Source organism: Rana temporaria, chromosome 2 (assembly GCF_905171775.1).
Source record: "Rana temporaria chromosome 2, aRanTem1.1, whole genome shotgun sequence".
In the NCBI taxonomy this organism is placed as follows: domain Eukaryota; kingdom Metazoa; phylum Chordata; class Amphibia; order Anura; family Ranidae; genus Rana; species Rana temporaria.
In genome coordinates, this window is record NC_053490.1 from 327121034 (window position 1) to 327132266 (window position 11233).

Here is an 11233-nt window from a genome sequence, read left to right on the forward strand (position 1 = left end):
ATTTTATTTTCTAGAATGGTCATTTTACGTTTTTTCCTTTGTAGTATTAAATCCTGTAATTTAAAAGCTACCCCATTAAAAAAATCGAACCATTCCCTGATGGAACTGGGGTCATCTAATCCATCTTGAGGTGTGACCTCCCATCTTAAACTCCTAATAGTTATTTTATCTTTCACATATTGCTCAAGGGTGCATATGTCCCACCAGGTCCGCACCTGTTTTTCCAGTGGGTTCCCAAGTGCTGACATAGCTCCATTGTAATTCACCAGGCTGGCGGTGGGTCCACTGGCTGAAAATAGGGTATTTAAATCAAGATTCCTGTTGCTTAAAAATTTAAGTGCATCCATAGCAGCTGAGTAAAATATGCTAGTATGTGTGAAATGTACAGAACTAATAATAATAATCCAAACGCGAAACAAGATGGATCTATTTGAAGGATGTTTTAGTGCCGAAAGGCCTTAACGTAGAAGTAGATATTAACTGCTTTATCAGTGACACGTAGATACCCATCACCCCATCAATGCAGATATTATTTATCCAGTAATGGTTTAATTCAGTTATTATTATTATGATTATTTATCCAGCAAAGGTTTAATTATCCGGTAGAGATTTTGGAGTGATCTTCACAAACGATCTCTTCCCCCCTTTGAAGAAATAGAGTCACCTGAATATCAGTCATTTTCTCACTCAGGGATATCAATGTCATTCGATTACTGTCTACCCCAAGTGGTTAGAATTATATCATAAGTTTACAGTCACTCTTACACATCTTAAGAGAATGTAATCATCATATACACATATATATACATATTTTCTGATGAACATAATTTTACATGTACTAGCCACCTCACCTTCTTCTACTTACTCAATCGTCTAAGCCCAACGTATGAGTACAAAGGTGATAAATATGTCATATCTAATCAATCCACAGACTTAGTATGATCATGGTGGATTGGACCTCTATTTAAAAGGACGGCTATGAATTTAATATAATATATATTTATATAAACATTTTTATATTTTTTTATATATTTATGTGTGTGTATATATATGTATTTTTGATTTTATATATGGATTAATTTATTTTTAATTTTATATAGTATGTGATTTTATACAGGTATTGAGTGCTATATATAGACGTCTAGTATTTTATATGTCTATATATCTCTCCACATTAATTATGTGAATGTTGTTACTACCATATGTGTGGCTACATGGCTATCATATAGGCGGTTACATGGAACCAAGTCAGAGTATGGACAGTGAGGAAGGACTGAGCCATTTTTATATTCCCACTAAGCATTTGCTCTTAATTATAGGTGGATTATGTATACCTGGTCATATAGGTGTGAATACCCTAATATTGTTATGATTATTTGCTATGCAGCCATAGTCAGCATGTCAGTGCGAGCTGTGATCCCAATTATGGTGGCAACAGGTTTGGGCATCAGTAGCGCAGTACGGAATACATGCATAGACTTCCGCCCTTACTAGGTAGCATGTGAGCAATCACGGCCGAGCATTACGAATGACGCAAGTGGGCGTCGATCATTCTGTGATGACGGGCGGCGCTGCTCTATTTAACTCCGGTCTGTGCCTGTGAGAGTCACGCCCTCAGTTGAAGTCCGGAAGTGACGAAACGCGTCAGGGCGTGACTCTCCAAACACAGCAACCGGAAGTGACGTTTGCGCTCCACGGGGAAGGAACCAGGAAGCCGCCGAGAGGAAATCTATCAGAGCGGTCTTCAGGGTCAAAAACCGTGAGCCAAACACCAACATATTTCATGCCTGTTTTTTATTATTATATGGTATGCATATTACTGAAGGGGAAAGCCTAATTGGGGGATTTTGTTTAATACATTTTTTAAAACGGTACTACTCTATATGAGCTTTTTTGTTCCCTCATACACACATGCTGAATATCATTAAATGGTGAAAGTCTGACGAGTAAGGTGGATTACATGCTGTTTTACATCTACCATCTGGTAAGTGTATCCCCTGAAGGGGTTTCCTTATCCCCCACGTGGTGAACAACAGTGGTGATTGGAGCACATCTTTTCTTACCTCAACACTGTCTAGGATCACAGCAAGCGTAGAGTTTGCAGCGCTGCTGCAGGACTGTATTGGACTCTATGAGAGTCATTCACTACATTTTCTGCTTTATGTACTTTGGACTGTTTTCTTTTTAGCAGCTGCTTTTATCCATGGGATTTTATCATTGAGGTTGGACAATTTTAGTGCTTATATCCTAAAGCGCAGAGCTGTACATAAATAAGTTGCGCCTATTATTATTATTTCTGTACATTTCACACATGTGTAAGTAATCCCTTATATATAAACATGTTTGGCTTTTTTTTTATGTGCAAATATTGATGTTGCATTGGCACTTATGTGTATCTACATTTTAGAATATACCATTTGTTTCCTAATGAAGACTCTTTATGATTTGAAATGTAAAAATCAGGGAAAAAGTTGCGCTACTAGTGATAAGGTAAAGAAACAAAATAGCTGCCTGCACCAACAATGGAAAAATATTGTGTACAAAAATGGAAAAGAAAAAATGCGGCGCTGAAAGGAATATAATAAACACAATATTCACGTAATGTGGAAGTGTAAATAATGGTGAAAACCACTAAGTGCATAAAGGGTATGAACAATCCGTGTAAATTATAAATGAGTGACCATAAATATACAACAATGGACAAGGCTGGTGGTAGAGTCCAAAGTCCTCACAGTATTTCTGTGGGAAATTGCATCAAGTGTAGTTCCGTAGTGCGATTATGCTGAACATGTGAGGTGAATCGCATCATTCCAGAAATTCAAAAACTTGGATGGAACGTCCACCTTGAACTTCACTAACACACAAGATGCATAAAGAGAATGGGTACTCTTACCGGACGTAGTGGACACACTCGCCAGCGGCAGTGAGTCAATCAGGCATAAACGAGATCCTCAGGGTGGCAACGCCTGTAGAAGGAACAGCAACCGGTTTTAAAGGAAAACGTAGCAGTCCGGAATCATCAATCTTATACGTCCAGGATGTAGTGGATGGAAAAAGGACACCTCATGGAATGTGGTGGGGAATCAAATTCACATGGAGGGACATGAAAAAAAATAAAGGCAGGCTCCACATAGTGCGGTTAATCCCAATGGGAGATAAAACAGCCTTTATTGGCAAAGACAAGGTATAAAATGTGTAAAAAAATATATAAAAACATTAAAAAAATGAAGTACAAGCCCTAGGAAGAGACAGGTACAAGTGATCACAGAGTAGTAATATAGTGTGGTGAACAAATAGCATGCCGCACTACGGCCGGTAAGAGTACCCATTCTCTTTATACATCTTGTGTGTTATTGAAGTTCAAGGTGGACGTTCCATCCAAGTTTTTGAATTTCTGGAATGATGCGATTCACCTCACATGTTCAGCATAATCGCACAACGGAACTACACTTGATGCAATTTCCCACTGAAATACTGTGAGGACTTTGGACTCTACCACCAGTCTTGTCCATTGTTGTATATTTATGGTCACTCATTTATAATTTACACGGATTGAGAAACAAGTATGTAGGTGAATGAATGACTTCCTCTCGAGCAACAGTCACTCACAATCCCATCAAAATTGTAAAAATAAAAGAGTTAGCATATATCGGGGGAAGAAAGCCAGTTCCTCTCCAAATATAGGGATTTTTAATGTGAGGTGTGTTGCTCTTAGTATCAAAGGTAGGCGCACAAAACACAAGGTTTTTAGTAGTATCAAAAATAGTTTAATTATATAAATATAAAATTTCAAATTTCATAAAATTATTAACATAATGAAATATACATGATCAGGACCACATTTCCATGATTCACAAAATAAAGGAGAAAAGGTTATTTTTAGAGGGAAAGTAGATGCGAGTTTGCCAACTAGTTTCGCACTAGATGTGCTTCGTCAGGGCTTGCATAATACTCCTGTTCCTTTATTACATGTAGTGGTCTGTGTATGACATAGAAATTCATCATTAATACAGGTATAATATAGTAATTTAATATCTTAAACTTTGTAAATAAGTGTATAACACATGTACATACAAAGAGGGTATAATGCGCTTACCACTTCCGTTAAAAAGCTCTAGGAACCAGGCCGAAAAGAGACTGCCTAAGAATCAGCGAAGGAGAACTTGATGCAATCAGGAGATTGGCTACTACACTTTTAATCAGTGGAAGCCAGATCCACTTGATTTGAGCAGGTGCGGACAATGAGATGTTTGTGAGGAGTTCACCACAAATAAAGAGGAAGAGATACAGATATCTGTACGTTGTATCTACTTCTCTCCTAAAGGAGGGGACAAAAGATTGAAGGAATAATGAAAAAGTATTGAAAAAGTATATATATATATTTTTAAACAGAATAGATGTCTATGTGTTTAATGAGTATAGATAGAGTGTCAAAGGTATACTTAAAAAATGTGTTACCTCGATAGCAGTGAGGTTTGAATTAATACTGCCAGTGGGGTCCAACGGAATTCCTAGTAGGTTTCCAATCAATTCTAAAAGTAAAAGGTATGTATACATATATATCAATAAATTCCCTTATAATTAAATAAAAGAACTCAGTGCCGGTGGCTAATTCGTCACACTACGGCACCTGTCTATTTATAAGTAAATAGAGAAGGAAGAGGGTTTACCTTAAGTAACCAGCAACAGAAAACATATAGTGGCATATACTGTTGTCCTAGAAGGGTATATTATCTCAATTTTATTGAGATTAAGGGTAATGCTGCCAATATGGTCCAAGGGCAATACTATGTATTTCCACTTCAATTCTATAAATAAACAAAAAGAATAAATGAATTGATCTGGTGCATGTGGCTAAATAGCCTAAATAAAGCACTGAATCTTAGGGAAGCAGACCAAAGAGTAATTACCTTGGCTGGATAGTGACAGCGTAAGAATAGGTGAAGCAGTATACTGGCGTCCCGCATGTGGTGTGTTGTCCTCCCTCAAGCCGTCCAGGTCAGCGTCTGACATGTGTATCGTCAGTGCTGACCTTAATAGCAACATCTCTACCGGAAGTGAAAAGAGTCATCGCTGACCCCTGGCATCACTTCCGGTCCACGTGTCCCAAAACGATAGCGCGCTCAGGTAGTGCGCTCCAGCATGATGACGTAAGCCGGTGCGCATGAAGAAGAGACATGTCTTAACAGTCTCTAACCAGCCAGATACGAAGAGTTGGCTGGGTGTGCGCGCGCATCCCATCTGTTGATACTGATGGGAACGAGAGGCGTCGGAAGAACCGCGCCCCCTGTGTTGGGACCTGTGATTGGCCACACCAAGGTTGTGCAGAGTCCAACCTCCCTTCGCATCAAGGAGCCCTCTGCATATTGAATAGAACGGTTCAGAGCTCAAAAAACGGAAATAAATAATTTAGTAAAAAATAATAAATAATAAATCATATACAGTTAAACGTGTATTTAACTATAAAGAAGCATATTAGAATGTACTACTGATTTCTCCCAGTTAAACATCCAAAGAGGTTCATTTACACATTGCCTTATCTGAGGAAAGATTGATAAAGGCAGTATCCATAATGGTAAGTATTTTTAGAGGTTATGGTGCTATCCAGCTATTTAAACATAAAGCAGGACAGAGCAAGACAAAACAAAACAAAACAAAACAGAACAAAACAAAATAAATCAAAATAAGGCAAGGCAAAACAAATACAGAAATACAAACTAAGGGCAAAAAGTAGAACAATAGAGCCATAAATCCTCAAAGAGATGAAAAGTCATATAATTATCAGAGGATGATTCATTAAATATATACAGGACCAATATACAAACAGACCTACAGTCAACCCCTATAGGGCGACCCATATTAAGTTATGTATATAGGGTATGTAAATAGCATCTCTGTGATTCAAGCCAATAATAAACAAATATATATAAAGCAAAAAATAAAAATAAAAATAATAAAGAACGGCCAATGAGCCTCCCTATAGAAAGGGTTTGAATGACAGAGATGTGTTAAGCCCTGGTGAATAGGTGGCTCGTTGGTCAAAGATCCAACGGGCCTCGCGTTGGAGGATTTTTTTGTCAAAATCCCCACCTCTTTCTGGAAGGGGGATGACTTCCAACGCAAAGAAAGAAATAAAAGATGGGTCATAGCTGTGGTGCAACCCCACGTGTTTACAGATAGGGGTGTAGAGCAGCCCTGCATCTAAATAGTAAAGATGGTCCTTAATTCTTCTAGCAAATGCTCTTTTCGTCTTTCCTATATAAAATGCGCCGCAGCGACACTTTACAAGGTATACAGTGCCTATAGTAGTGCAGTTAGCATGCTTCTTAGACTTAAGGAAACCTCCTCTAGGGAGGAGACAACCGTCCCCTTCTTCAATCCAAGGGCAAACATCACAGTGTCCACATTTATAGGTACCCGGTATCTCAGGCTCCTGCAAGGTAGGAGCGTCAGGTACCAGGTGACTATGTGTAAGGCCATCTTTGATGGACCTACACTTTCTATAAACAATTTCAGGTCTTTGGGAAATGTATTTTGAAATAATAGGGTCCTCAGCAAGAAAATGCCAATTATGATTGATCAATTGGCGGAAGATGTTCTGATCAGAGCTGAACGTGGTTATAAGTTTAGTTGTAGGGTTAGGCTCTTTTTCCCTCTGCTTAAATAGTAATGTATCTCTTGTATTTATTTTGGACTTTACATACGCTTGCTTAAGAACTTTTTTGCTATATCCTCTCAATAAGAGGCGTGAATAAAGGGCAAGTGCCTCTTTTTCAAAATCTTCCTCCTTTGCACAATTACGCCGAAGTCTTAGGTACTGACTGTAGGGGATGCTTCGCACCAAAGATCTTGGATGAGAGCTGGAGTAATGTAGAATAGTGTTTCCTGCTGTTTCTTTTCTATACAGGTTAGTGTATAGAGTACCATCATCATTTACCGAGATTTTTAAGTCAAGGAAAGGGATACTTTTAGTATCCGACTGGATAGTAAATTTTAAATTATAATCGTTAACGGATAAGTATTCCATAAATCTATCCAATAGGTCCGCACCACCAGTCCAGACGACCAAAACATCGTCAATATACCTCCGCCACAATAGGATGTGGCGGAGGTATATCACGGCGGAGTCATCTGAAAAGATGGTTCTTTCCCAACCCCCCAGGTACAGGGTGGCATACGATGGGGCACAAGAAGTCCCCATCGCCACACCCTGTACCTGGAGGTAGGTTGAGCCATTAAAGACAAAAACATTATTTGTCAGAATGTGCTCAAGTAAAGCTGTGACGAAATTACAAAGTTTCCAGTTATTGTGATCTTGTTCACGCAAAAACTGAGAAATAACCTGGATCCCCTTTGTATGAGGGATACTAGAGTAGAGGGCCTCCACGTCTATTGCTGCCAAAATTGATCCTGGGGGTACACTCATACCTTCGACTATTTTTAGAAGTTCCAATGTATCTTTTAGATATGATGGCAATGCCATTACATGGGGTCTCAATTGCATGTCTACATACTTGCTTGCAGTTTCCGTGTGACTGCCTATACCCGAGATGATAGGACGACCAGGTGGATCCCTGATGTCCTTATGTATTTTGGGCAATGAATAAAACGTAGGAGTTATGGGCCACTTAATCTCTAGATATTCCCTCAGGTCTTGATCAATTAGATGCATATAAAGAAAAGGATGAGCGAAGCCTCCTCTACCACACTGTGTTGTAGATATGAGTGTCCCAGTTATTTACACATTATCGCTTCTCCTAATTAGGGGAACCCAGCCGTAGCCAATAACAGGCATATACAAAAGAAAGGTTGTTGCCCCGACAGGGAGACCAAGAGGTGGTAACCCCTGGGACAACCGAGAGGCTACTATGGCAGTGACGGACAATATGTGTAGTAAAATATAAGTTTAATAAATATTTAAAGTTGCATTGTATAATTAATACACCTGGGACAGTAATACAAGTATAACACTATGAGAGCTGAGATAGCTATCTCAGCTCTCATAGTGTTATACTTGTATTACTGTCCCAGGTGTATTAATTATACAATGCAACTTTAAATATTTATTAAACTTATATTTTACTACACATATTGTCCGTCACTGCCATAGTAGCCTCTCGGTTGTCCCAGGGGTTACCACCTCTTGGTCTCCCTGTCGGGGCAACAACCTTTCTTTTGTATATGCTTGATCAATTAGACCCTGCTGGAATGGTAGTGAGATCAACGAGATATAATTAGATCTGGCTTTTGGAACATCATCTTCAGATATTATTTTGTACCAATTGCTATTACATAAGATTTTGTCACACATTCTGATATATTGAATCTTTGTCATTACTACCACGTTTCCCCCTTTGTCGGAAGGTTTTATCACCAACTCACTATTGCTAGTGAGTTGGGTAAGTGCTTTTTGTTGTTTTTTTGATAAGTTGTTATCAGAGATTTTAGGGATTACTAGATTTTCAATTTGTTTCCTTGTTTGCTTAAGAAAGGCCCATACTGCTGGGGAAGTTTGTAAGTTAGGAAATTTTTGTGATTTTGTCTTAAACTTGCATGGTTCTGGGATCGGTTCTGTTTCTAGTTCTACTTCATCAGAGAGGTCAATTAGGTCTTCAGAGCTCTCGTTTTCATCCAACAGTTGGATCAAGATTTTCAAGGCTCTAAAGTCTTGTACTTTGAAATCTTTATATAATTCTTCTTCCTTACAGGCTATACGTCCCCTGTCGGTGTCAAACATAAATTTATATGTAAGGTTTCTAGCAAATAAATGTAAATCTTTAATTAAGGTAAATTTATCCACTTTTTGTGAGGGGCAGAAACTGAGACCCAGCCTCAGCACCTCGATCTCAGCGGGGGAGAGATTGTATGTCGAAAGGTTTACAATATCTAATCCTGAGTCAGCTGTATCTGTTTGACTACAAACGGATCCATTTTTCCCAGTTTCATTATGGGTAGTGGTGTTGATGGAATTAGGCAGGGTCCTAAAGGGATATTACCTGAGTTGGTTGATCTATTGCTTGTTTTGGGAATTGCTCCCTGTTCTTTTAGACTTGTAGTTTCCTTCTCAATCGAGAACATTACCAAAGGAGTGTTGCCCACCACCAGGTCACCACTTGTGTCTATTCCCAGTTCTTGGTTCTTTTTGGGTTGATCAATGGGAACCTGAGGAGAGACCATGCGTTTTTTAAGTGTCCCCCCCTTGTGCATTAAGCCCACCACCGTTACCGCATTTTGGTGCGCGTCCTCTTCCTGCTGGTCCTCAAAAGGTTTTAGAGGTAGTTCTCTGTGAAGAAATAGAAGAAGATGAAGCTGATACATCTGAGTCAGACTTATATGCAGTGGATTCATGTTGATTATTGCGTCTAAAGGTTTTCTTTCCCTTCTGGTTGGGATTATGATGCCATTTATATGCGTAACCTCCTGCAAATGCTAGTTGGTCCTTATAGAACTTTTGATCTTTCCTCATAATGACGTTCTTGTTATATTTTTCTAGATGCTGTAACAAATCTGATTCTTTTTTCTGATATTCACTACTAGAAGTTAAATGATTACTTGAACTACGTAGGTTCTCAATTTCCCTATCTAGTTCTGCAAGATCAATGGTGTGTTTATCCCTCAGCATTATCATCATATTAGAAGAGCATGTATTTAAATTTTCCTCCCATTTGTCTTTTAGTGCCGATTCAGTCATTTCAAACGTGGGGAAAATTTGCACTCTTAATCCTTGAGGATTGACCTTTTCTTTAAGATATCGGTCAAAGAATCGAATGTGCCACCCTAAGTTGGATTTCCTTTCCATTATTTTTTTAAGTTTCAGGAAAAAGACGTCAAGTCCGACTTCCGTTTTTGCTTGGGAGGTATAAGAATTTTGGATAGTATCCAAAAACTTTTCCCAGTCCAAGCCGGAAAACTGTGACATTATAAGGGAATGTAAGGAGCAAAGAGGTGGAAAAGAAAATAAAGTTCTCTCCCTTCAGTACCTATGTGTAAATCAAACCAAAATTGTGCAATCAGACAATGTTGAACCTAGGATGTTTTTGAGAGTTTCATAAATAATTCAAATAGTAAATCAAAAAATAAATCAAAAGTTTTTGTTGTCACCTTAGTACTGGAGGTCATTCATCACCCCGTAGCGGGTTTTGCACCCAAGATAAAAGACAGAGAAACAAGTATGTAGGTGAATGAATGACTTCCTCTCGAGCAACAGTCACTCACAATCCCATCAAAATTGTAAAAATAAAAGAGTTAGCATATATCGGGGGAAGAAAGCCAGTTCCTCTCCAAATATAGGGATTTTTAATGTGAGGTGTGTTGCTCTTAGTATCAAAGGTAGGCGCACAAAACACAAGGTTTTTAGTAGTATCAAAAATAGTTTAATTATATAGGAGAGAAGTAGATACAACGTACAGATATCTGTATCTCTTCCTCTTTATTTGTGGTGAACTCCTCACAAACATCTCATTGTCCGCACCTGCTCAAATCAAGTGGATCTGGCTTCCACTGATTAAAAGTGTAGTAGCCAATCTCCTGATTGCATCAAGTTCTCCTTCGCTGATTCTTAGGCAGTCTCTTTTCGGCCTGGTTCCTAGAGCTTTTTAACGGAAGTGGTAAGCGCATTATACCCTCTTTGTATGTACATGTGTTATACACTTATTTACAAAGTTTAAGATATTAAATTACTATATTATACCTGTATTAATGATGATTTTCTATGTCATACACAGACCACTACATGTAATAAAGGAACAGGAGTATTATGCAAGCCCTGACGAAGCACATCTAGTGCGAAACTAGTTGGCAAACTCGCATCTACTTTCCCTCTAAAAATAACCTTTTCTCCTTTATTTTGTGAATCATGGAAATGTGGTCCTGATCATGTATATTTCATTATGTTAATAATTTTATGAAATTTGAAATTTTATATTTATACAATTAAACTATTTTTGATACTACTAAAAACCTTGTGTTTTGTGCGCCTACCTTTGATACTAAGAGCAACACACCTCACATTAAAAATCCCTATATTTGGAGAGGAACTGGCTTTCTTCCCCCAATTTACACGGATTGTTCATATCTTTTATGCGCTTAGTGGTTTTCACCATTATTTACACTTCCACATTAAGTGATTATTGTGTTTATTATATTCCTTTCAGCGCTGCATTTTTTCTTTTCCATGATTTGAAATGTGTTGAGGTTTTCAAGTTGTCATCTGAAAGACATCTTGATGGATGGA